Below are 11,130 nucleotides of genomic sequence, written 5' to 3' on the forward strand. Positions count from 1 at the left end.
GCTACTAAAATTGGGTCAAAAGCGGGAGACGTTTTTAAGTTGCTAAAAGAAAAGGGGACTATAATTCATGAAAGAATCGAAGAAAGCCCGTCTAGGATTGATAAACTAGAAGAATTTTTTTCTAATCTAGGTTCGACTTTTGCTTCCGTTAAAACTCCCGTGAAAATTAGTAAGACTACTCAAGTCACTAAAAACAAGGGTGCAACTTCTAGCAATGATAAAGGAGATCTTAAGATGAATAGTATCCATCCCAATTTTACTGAAGTCATAAGAGACCCTTTTTGCTAAAAATAAGTTTTTCAATCTCATGCCTAGAAGTATTGTCGCTGAGAATTTATATGCAAAATCCTTGAAAAATCCTAAGTGTTCTATCAAAGAATTGGAGGATAAATATGACAACACTTAGATCCTACACGTTATGCCTAGCTAGGGGCGTAAAACGATAGCGCTCGTTGGGAGGCAACCCAACTTGTATCTTTTTGCCTTTTGGCTTTCTTGTTGTTTTCAATATAATACCGAATTATACCTCTGGTTAGATGTGTTTTTGAGGTTTAAATTAGTGTTTGCGCCAAGCAAGGCCGTTGGGACGATTTGGGTGAGAGTTGATTTGATCTTGCTGAAAAACAGAAACTTTTGTGCTCACGAAATTATTATTCATTTTAACAGAAGAGTGATTTTGAGTTAATTCTTTTTGCAGAAGATTAATAAATAAATTGCTCACGTCGTCCTAATTGTTTCAGAATTTTTGGAGTTACATAAGTATTTGAAGTAGTCAGATTACTACAGACTGTTCTGTTTTTGACAAATTCTATTTTCTTTGTGTTGTGTGTTTGTTTTGATGATTCTATTGTTTTCTTTGATGAGTTTTTGCCATAGAAAAGTAGGAATATAGTAGATATAATGCAAAAATAAAATATGAATAGGTTCGCAACAGTACTTATAGTAGTGATTTGCTTTCTTATACTAACAGATCTCACAAAGGTTTTGTTGAGTTTTGTGTGATTGAAGTTTTCAAGTTTTGGGTGATCTTACGATGGATGAAGGAATAAGGATTAGCAAAAGGCTAAGCTTGGGGATGCCCGAGGCACCCCAAGATAATATTCAAAGAAGTAGCAAGCAACTAAGCTTGGGGATGCCCCCGAGTGGCATCCCCTCTTTCTTCTAACAACCATTGATATTTTACTTGAAGCTATATTTTTATTTGTCACATATTATGAGTTATGCTTGGAGCGTCTTGTATGATATGAGATTTTGATTGTTTTTCTTTGTGTTTTAAGTCTTGAATCCCTGTTGGATGCACGTTTCTGATAGAGCCAAAAAATTTGCTATGCTTGCTCCTATGCTTCACTTAAATTTTTAGAGCCATGGATTTGCTCTAGTGCTTCACTTATATCCTTTCAGCACGGTGTGCTTTGTTATTTCTGAAGAAATGCTCTCATGCTTCACTTAGATTTATTTGGGAGTTAGTATTTTTTAAAGAAATTCTCTCTTGCTTCACTTAGATTATTTTGAGAGAAAGAAATATTACGCTCATGTTCTTCACTTATATTTGTTTGAGCTTATCAAAAGCAACATATAAAAATAGTCCCAATGTGATAGATATCCAAGGAGGATATAATTAAAACTTTCATGAAGATCATTAGACAAAATAAACTTGATTCTTAGTAATGGTTTTGAGATATGACGATATGATATGTGATCATGTTGATGAGTAATTATGCTTTATTAAGAATACTAGTTGACACGTTGCGCCAAATGGCGCAGAGACCTGCTGAAGACATGTTGTCGATGAAAATAGTTTCATGCTGCAAGAACCTTCAACTAAAGTCATGTTCATGATGAAAATAGTTTCCTTTACTAAGGACAGGCCATATATATACAGTCGGTTTAGTTGTGGTCTGCTAAATCCATATGTGCCTTGAAAAAAACATGGTTGCAGAGCCTCACATGTTTTAAGTATGAATAAGAACTACAGACTCTTTTTGTGCGATTCAAACACATTTCCAGAGTTTTTATTTCTTAGTACATGTTGTCTAAAGTAACACTTGCCCAGAGAGAGAGAGAGAAGCATACCCCACTCTCATTATGATTATTATTAAAAGGTATTAAATTTGAAATAAACAATTTCATTTACTTGAAGCACTTGAAGAAAGAGAACTTAGAAATACTTTTACGCAATGCTCATTTAACATGTGAAGGACTACTCAGTGCTCATTTAACTTGTGAAGGACAAAAATATTCCACCGTCTCTGAATGATGAACTAAACTAAATAAGAAATATATGCAGTAAATTCATTCAAAGTAGAAAAGGGATCTTACATCAAATAAGGCATTACAACAAACATGGTGTTATCTTAGTAAAAGAAATTACATCATTAGAAGAGAAAAGGGAAGAAAACCAAACATGAGATTGAGATTAATACATCTAGGAGGAGGTCGTAGACATCACTGTGATCATTTTGCGGCCTAGGGAGCAAGGATCCATGGTTTTTATATGCTTTGTCCAGCTGCTGGAGTAGGTGACAAGGAAACGTCGTCTCTACCATCTCGATGGCTTAGACCCAGGGAGCCAGGTGTTCATCTCGGCCCTCCCCAGCTTCCATCAATGGATTTTTATAGTCAGGGTTAAAGACTAAGAGGCCCTATGCATGTTCAGATATGCGAGAAGCATATACAATACAAATCAAGAAAAAGAAAAGAGAAGACCACAAACATTACAAAAACACAATTTTGACAAATTATCTCTATTGTAAAATTGAGGGAGTAACTCATTATTCAAGAGAACCCGTTGCGCCAAATGGCGCAGAGACCCGCTAAAGCCATGTTGCCGATGAAAATAGTTTAATTTTGCAAGGACATATGGCGCAAAGACCCGCTGAATCCATGTGCGCGCTGAAAAGGAAATCCATGGTTTAGTTGATTTAGTTGTAGAAAAGTGCATGTGGTAACAAATTTAAACCGGGGGCCTTTAATAAAAAACGATGGATGCTTGTTGTCAATAATAAGATGTATAATAACATTACCCATTGCGCCAGATGACACAAAGTCCCATTCCAAACGAAGAGCTATTTGAAAATAATTGACAATTTGGCAATAATAAGGATCTTTTCAATAATGAAAATTGGAAGAAACATAGCCTCAAACTATGTAATAGGGTTTTCAAAATGCAGGCATTCTCTCCATACAATTCTGCTACGAGCTGAAACTTAGAAATCTAGATCACACTTTGTCCTTGATACGTTGTTAGTAAACTATGCCCTCCCACTCCTCTGAATACATAGCGTTTTATCCTTCACAACCCCTTTATATTTCAGATGTACCATAATTACTTTTTTAAAGGAGCTTAACAAACAATGCCTTGCAGAACATTTTTCATCTCTTCAGTGATGGAGCCACTCTCTATAGCCATCTCTTATTTCTTGAAGGGAACTGGACAAACAATGTCGAACGCCATGTTTATGACATGTTGTTCTACTATAATACAAGTGCAAACATGAAATGAGAAACCAATTGAAGAAACAAGGACTTGTTGGTCTGCTGAAATTTAAGGCAAACTTGAAAAGGAAGGGCAAACCAAGATTGACAAGTACCACATCATGAACAAATGTTTACAACAGATAAAGAAGTGACAATAAACAAGTTTTTCAAGATTTACAATCAACAGCATGATTTGGCTTCTTGCTCTAAAATAGAAACATCTGCAGCACTAACTTGGGGACAATCCCACCAATTCAACGACAATGGACATATTTTCTTCACTCCTTTGCGGTTACCAATCCTTCTTTCAGTAATCTGAACACATCGTCAGTAATGCCAAGGCAAATACCATGATACTCTATTCATGGTCATCTCCTTATTGAATAAGTAAATGTAAAACTGGCCTGCAAGATAAAAGCATTTCCCGAATGTACAACCTGGGTTCGTCGGTGCTCTTAATATTCAATTACTGGGAATACCGCAGGATGAAATATAGTGTAGACTCCAGATCTTATAAATTTTAATACATTCAACAACTAAGATTTTGAGCCATGAGATTATATGCCAATAGTTATATTTAAGCTTGTTAGAGCATATATCAATCATAAAAAGGCAGAAAGAATAAGCTCCGGGACACAATAAGGGCTTAAACTACTTATTTGAAAACAGTGAAACAATTCATTAAATCTAACTAATTTTAAATGATCCAGTTTTAAGAATTAATACAGTAAAACTAAGAGAAGGCTACAAAATCATCAATCAAGAAAATTCTACCGTATAAACTTGACAATTAGAGACAACTGTCACTGCTCCGTCACATACCGTGGTCGACATGAGCAATGACAGACATGTTATGGATATTTTTTATCCATAATTCCGCAGAGCTCCTCCGTTCTAAACTTCACCATCTTGACTGCTTTTGAATGTCAGCCGAGAATACCATTCCTGCTCTAATAATAGCAAGCTATCAGAACCAAGCAATAATATAGTGTGAATAACTGGACATGGAAATCTGATAGTAATATACTAACGATCCTTTAAAGTAATTAAGACCACAATTGTCTACTCAAAGCTCAAAAGCGCACTTAACAATGGTGTACAACAATTAGTTTTATACACTGCCACCAAAATATTTTAACCAACACTTCCACCAATAGCCCCAGTGAAGTGAAATATATATAATTAATATGGTCAATCGAGCATATTATAATTAATGTATTAGAACTAATAACAGTGCGCTGAGAAGGCAGCCATGAAGCAAGAACAACCAATGTTAAGAGCACTGACGATCACAGTAATAAGAAAAAGTATCACATGGCAATAAGAAGGTAACCTAATCCATTATGAAGAGGATGCAGATGAAAGAAATGTAATCCAAAAAATAAGATTAATATAGACAAGCCTCCAAAATTGATACTACTATTGACACACCTCCAACACTAAGACTATAGACATGCCTCCGAAAGTAAGACTAATGGAACACGAAGTATACCTCCGGCAATTTCTTCCATCTAATTCCTTTCGATTCTACGGGAAAAGGTTGCAACATGAGGAATAGCCTATAGAAATAGATAGATCGAATGGTGTACAAGTCAAAAAATGTTACTGCTAGCCATAGTGCATACAATCTATCTCTTATTGTACTTTTTGCAACATGCTACGACTCAGAGCACATACATGACATATCCTGGTAATTCTACAATTGTTACTATCGACTAAAATGAGTTGTACAGATTTTTACCGGTAAATCAATTCAGTTTACGTGTAACTAATAAAATTTTATAGGTAAATGTTGTAATGATATCATGGTGGCGCAAGCATAGAAGTTGTTACAGAGTGGAAAGAACAGTTTAGATTTTCAGTACTGAATATGGCCTTCTAGCATTGCAAAAAGCTACAGTTGAGCCTCTCGCATGCTAATTAACTATGTTGAAGCTAGTGATAAAAAACTGTACATGAAAAACAAAGGAATGTTCAGGGAGCAAGTAGAAAACCTACACTTACACACGAATTTGATACTGAAGTGCAGGGGCTAAAGATAAAGATGGTTGCAGTACATGATACTTACAAATGGAATTAATGTAGTCCAAGGAATAATCGCCACCACAAAAGGCGAGAAAATAGAAGCTTCAGCTAGCACCGAGTCATAACATGATAGTAGATAGCTCCAAGAAGAAATAGATTATATGTCCTTTGAGCCGCCACTAAGTTGTGAGTTGCTTAGCAGCCACAACTTCCCTTTGAACCGCCATAGCCACTGTTTCCACATGTGTAGGTTGCTGTTGCCAACAACTCTTACTTATCTGCACCATCCTAGTTCTGAAATTAAAGGAATGAAGCACAAAGTTTAAAGATTTAAGAGAATGGTAAACAACTACGGGTTTCAAAGGTGTGGTGAATTTTACTTGCAAATCTACATATGTAGACCTCATTGTGTGTTATACAAAACAACCTATAATGTAAAGGATAGCAATGCCAAGATAACTAAGATACATACTCTTATATTACACACTTTCAAACATGACTGTCGCTACTTTCGTGCCACATGTATTTCTATGGGAAAACATGCTGATTTGTCTAATGTAGTACGTACTTTGCAATAAAAATGATTATTATCCCTGTAGCAATACTGATAATCAAAGAAAAGTATAGAATTGAAAGCCATATCCCGAAGGGATGTATACTAAAGCAAAATTTACCAATCAACGGATAGTGACTAATATTATATCATTAGGTGATACCTTAAGTTCCCCTCCATTGTATTACGCAATGAACGCCCAGATAGATTTGATGAAGCTTCAATTCTGTACTGGGATAGAGATGGAATATATTTATCTTGCTCAAACATAAACCCAGAAAGTTAGAAAAAATTAATAGAAGGACTGCACAAAAATATGAAAGAACCAATACAGCTGATAGTTGCCTTTTCTCCATATATGATATACCTGAGCATGTAACCTATTTTTCTACAAGATCTCTTTGCCTTTCTAATGGTAATTTCAAGATTCAAATATCAGATATCGTGCTCGCAGATTTGGTGTAGACTATAGAAAGTGTGATATGACCAGAATATCAGCTGGTATGCTCAATATTGGGGCTGATATGACAAGAATATCAGTCGGTATGCTCAATACTGGGGCTGATATGACCAAAATATCATACCATACTTGATATAAGCAGACAGCCAAGACCGCAATATCGGCTGATCCAGACGCTATTTAGAACCATAGCAAAATAACTATACAATTAAAATATCCATGACTAATTTTCTTCTGTACAACTTCTTTATTTGGTTAATATTGTGAGATATAAACTTCCGATGTAAATTTTCAAATATTCAGTATTTTCTCCTGTAACCTATATCAGCTTCTATTCCAGCCAGCGTGAAGATTCACTTTTGTAGCCACCATACAATCAACAATGTCCCAACTAATCAACCTAAACCAGCAAGGAGCATACATCACCATCGGTCTTACAAAAGTACTGGTTTCAACAATCATATGTAGAATAATTATGAATCCTAAAGTTCTATTGCATAACTATGTTTAAAAGTCACTAATAACCTGCCCAACAACACAAGCTATGGTTTTTTTTCTCTATAATCATATGTTCATGCTATCTGTTTAACGGTTCATGGTATAAGTTCATCCATAAAAGGGTGTGAGCCCCTCAATATGCCAACTAAATATTTTGTCCAGTGAGTGAACTATTAACTCTCTATCATGATACTCATAGTGATATTGAAAAATAAATACAGGCCTGAATTGCATAATTAAGAGGAGAAAATCTGATGCATAAGCATACTCTTCACCTTTCAGATAATCCATATAGAGGGCTGTTGGGCTCCAGGGGAGAATCACATGCCACTTTCAGTTGAATCACTTTCACCAGCAGCAGAGATATGTGATATAAAGATGGCCTTGGCTAAAAAAGGAATCAATTAGCCGGGAATTTGCATAAGATCATTCGATAAATACCTGGTAATAATTAATTGGGCACAATCACTCTAAACAGCTAACAGTAATAAACATCACCAACTCAGTTCTCTAGAAGAACAACAAGCCCGTGTATAGACATGCCAATGAGCAAAGGATGTGCAAACCATGGCATGCATACACACAGAAAAAACAAAGATAAAGCATCTAAAGGAAAAAAATACTGTGATGTCACAGTTTGTCGTATGTGTCCTCCAAATGAACAGAACTGCAGCTGCTAGCACCCTGTAAAAAGAATAGATCCATCTGACATAAATGTAAGCACATGTGACACGCATAGAAGAAGACATGAGAATGAAGGAATGGAGAAATCACCAACCTGTCAAACCAAAGCCACAAGTGGTAAACCCAAGATCAACACCTGCAAATACCACACTGGAGCATCAGAGTAGGCAACTTAGTCAAATAACAAAAAAACGAATAGGGAATCAGGGGAATAAATAGAGCAATGCGAGAGGAGAAGGGTTGGTGTGTCCTAGGCAGGAGCATGATGGCTAGGGTTTCTATATGCTGTTGGTCAGCGCTCTTCAGTAAGCCACGTCGTGTAGCCCAACGCAGGAGGGCCGCGATTTGCGGACCAGGCTGTCCTCGATGACGAGCGCCACAAGGAGGACAATCTCCTCATCCCAGCCAGCCAACTCGGCCGCTGACCAGATCCGTGGAGAGACGGCAGGCCGACCTAGCTGCTCCCCACTGCTGGCCTCTTGGCCGTCCCCATCTCCTCCACCCCCAGCGAGAAAACCCAGCCTCCCCAACACTAGGTCGTGGGTGGGGAAGAAGCTGTGGGGTGAGCTGGTCATCGGCGCCGAACAGAGATGAGGGAGGAGGAATAGCAGACGTCGGCGAGGTTTCAGGGCGGAGGCCATGGTGAGTGGTGACACGGGGAGGAGGGATGGAAGAAGTGGGAGAGGTTGTGGGGACCGCGGGAAAGGGGAGAGAGGAGGCAGGAGGAGGGAGAGGCGTGGGAGGGAGGAGGCAGGAGGAGGGAGGTCGGCGAGGAAGGCGGAGCTCGGGCAGAGGTGTAAAGGAGGCGGCTGCGAACGAGGAGAGGGTGCAGCGGGAGGGAAGGAGGAGCGAGGCCGTGCGGCGGCTGGGGGATCGGGGGAAAGGAGGCTAGGGTTCGCCTGGTGTGGATGCGATTGGGCAAGGAGCCGCGGCATGCGAGCAGCGGATTGGGAAAATCGCTTTTGCAAATGGGCGCTGCTGACCTAGCCAATGAAAGCGTGAGATGAGCCCACCAGTCATTGGACAGAAAAATAACTGTGAGGTGAAAACCAATTTTATCAAGTATGAAGATCCAACAGCACAGCTGTGTCAGAGGGCAGATCGGACGGCCGACGAAGCCCCAATCGGGGGAGCCTCCTGGGAGTGAGTTGGCTAGCCTCTTTATTGATTTAAATTGGTGTTAAGGTTTGTGATTCCCTATGCAAGAACGAAAGTCAATAGTTATGCAATGAAATTTATATCCTAATTGTGGTGCATTATTCGGTGTTACTTATGCTTAATGCTTGGGTACGAGATTTTTCGTTTCTTGGTTGGTCGCTTCTCAATATTTTTGCTAGCCTTCATTTTGCACCAAGTATGATCACTACTTGTGCATCCAAAACCTTTTAAACCAGTTTTTCCATATGAGTCCACTATACCTACCGATATGTGGTATTTTCGTGCCGTTCTAAGCAAATTTGCATGTGTCATCTCTAATTTTCAAAATAAATTTCTCTTTTGTGTGCTCTACCGCTCGCGAGGCGGTGAGGAGGGGCCAATATTTTCCATGCTAGATGTGTTATTCTCACGATGAGTGTTTATTCACATGTCATTGCACGAGAGTACGGCAAAGGTATTCGGGATGCACAGTACCGAAGTGAAAAATGAATTTACTTTATGTTGTTCCTTAGAAAGTGTTGGTATGGAAGGCAACCGTGGATTCGGACAAGCCATGGAAAGTGAAAGTAATGGTGGAAAAAGGAATAAACTTTATTTTCTGTTTGGGAACCGCCTATGATGTATCTAGCATGGAAAGTGTTGGGAGCTCTAAGTCGTTTTGGTTGGTGGGAAAAGTATGCCTCCCAAAATATTTTTATCTCTCAATTTTTGCTTTGAGATCTGGCACCCCTACAAATCCCTACTTCCCTCTGCGAAGGGCCTTTCTTTTACTTATGCATTTTTATTTTAAATTTGAGTCTCCATATTCTCTTATAAAGCACCAACTAGGGGTACTATGATCATACTTGAGCATTGGGTGTAGCTAATATTTGAGTGTGTTTCATGAATGGATCAATGACTGAGCATAATGGGCTAGGGATAACTTGCTTTAGTATTGATATTTTGAAAGACATGGTTGCTTGTTGGTATGCTTGAGTATTAAAGTCTTCATGTCAAAACTAGACTATTGCTTTGAAACATATAAAAGTCCAAATGTCCATGCTATAAAGAAAAGAAATGTGATGAACATGTTAGGCAGATTCCACATCAAAAAATATGTTTTTATCATTTACCTACTCGAGGACGAGCAAGAATTAAGCTTGGGGATGCTGATACATCTCCAACGTATCTATAATTTTTGATTGTTCCATGTTGTTATATTATCATTCTTCGATGTTTTACAATCATTTTATAGTCATTTTATATCATTTTTTGGTACTAACCTATTGACATAGTGCCTAGTGCCAGTTGCTGTTTTCTGCATGTTTTTTACATGCAGGAAATCAATACAAAACAGAGTCCAAACGCAGCAAAACTTTTTGTGGATTTTTTTTGGGCCAGAAGACATCCAGTGGGCCAGGAACGCACCTGAGGGGAGCTCTAGGGGGAGCACAACCCACCAGGGCGCGCCTGGGGGCCTAGGCGCGCCTCGGTGGGTTGTGCCCTCCTCGTTGGCGTCCCTCACCGCCTCTTTGCTCTATAAATACCCCAATATTCCAGAAACCCTAGGGGAGTCGACGAAAATCAGTTTACAGCCGCCGCGGAGCTAGAAACACCAGATCTAATCTAGACACCATCTTTGAGGAGTGCATCATGTCCATTGGTGCCTCTCCGATGATGCATGAGTAGTTCTTTGTATACCTATGATACGTCTCCGTCGTATCTATAATTTTTGATTGTTCCATGCCAATATTCTTCAACTTTCATATACTTTTGGCAACTTTTTATACTATTTTTGGGACTAACATATTGATCCAGTGCCCAGTGCCAGTTCCTGTTTGTTGCATGTTTTATGTTTCACAGAAAACCAATATCAAACGGAGTCCAAACGGGATAAAAACGGACGGAGAGTTATTTTGGAATATTTGGGATTTTCCGGAGGAAGAATCAACGCGAAACGGTGTCCGAGGTGGCCACGAGATAGGGGGGCGCACCCCAGGGAGGCAGGCGCGCCCTGGCCTCTTGTGGGACACCCGTAAGGCGGTTGATGCCCTTCTTTTGCCGCAAGAAAGCTAATTTTATGAGAAAAATCTGGGTGAAAGATTCACCCCAATCGGAGTTACGGATCTCTAGATATAAACAAAACGGTGAAGGGGCAGAATCAGAGAACGCAGAAACAAAGAGATAGATCCAATCTCGGAGGGGCTCTCGCCCCTCCCAAGCCATGGGAGCCAAGGACCAGAGGGGAAACCCTTCTCCCATCTAGGGAGGAGGTCAAGGAAGAAGAATAAGAAGG

The 11,130-nt window shown here is 39.2% G+C and overlaps 1 long non-coding RNA gene across 5 annotated transcripts; it reads right to left on the reverse strand.

Moving 5' to 3' along the window:
• Window positions 1–3,526: 3,526 nt before the first annotated feature.
• Window positions 3,527–8,637, reverse strand: LOC123071457 (uncharacterized). Of its 5 annotated transcripts, none has more exons than XR_006434335.1 (5): window positions 7,792–8,637; window positions 7,289–7,697; window positions 6,219–6,281; window positions 5,546–5,796; window positions 3,527–4,422 (listed from the first exon to the last, which is right to left on the reverse strand). It is a non-coding gene; the product is annotated as an uncharacterized lncRNA (long non-coding RNA). The 5 variants fall into 5 exon arrangements; XR_006434336.1 differs by having other exon boundaries at window positions 3,527–4,427; XR_006434337.1 differs by having other exon boundaries at window positions 4,970–5,796.
• Between the last annotated feature and the right edge of the window lie 2,493 nt (window positions 8,638–11,130).

The sequence above is a fragment of the Triticum aestivum genome, chromosome 3B, assembly GCF_018294505.1.
Source record: "Triticum aestivum cultivar Chinese Spring chromosome 3B, IWGSC CS RefSeq v2.1, whole genome shotgun sequence".
Lineage (NCBI taxonomy): Eukaryota > Viridiplantae > Streptophyta > Magnoliopsida > Poales > Poaceae > Triticum > Triticum aestivum.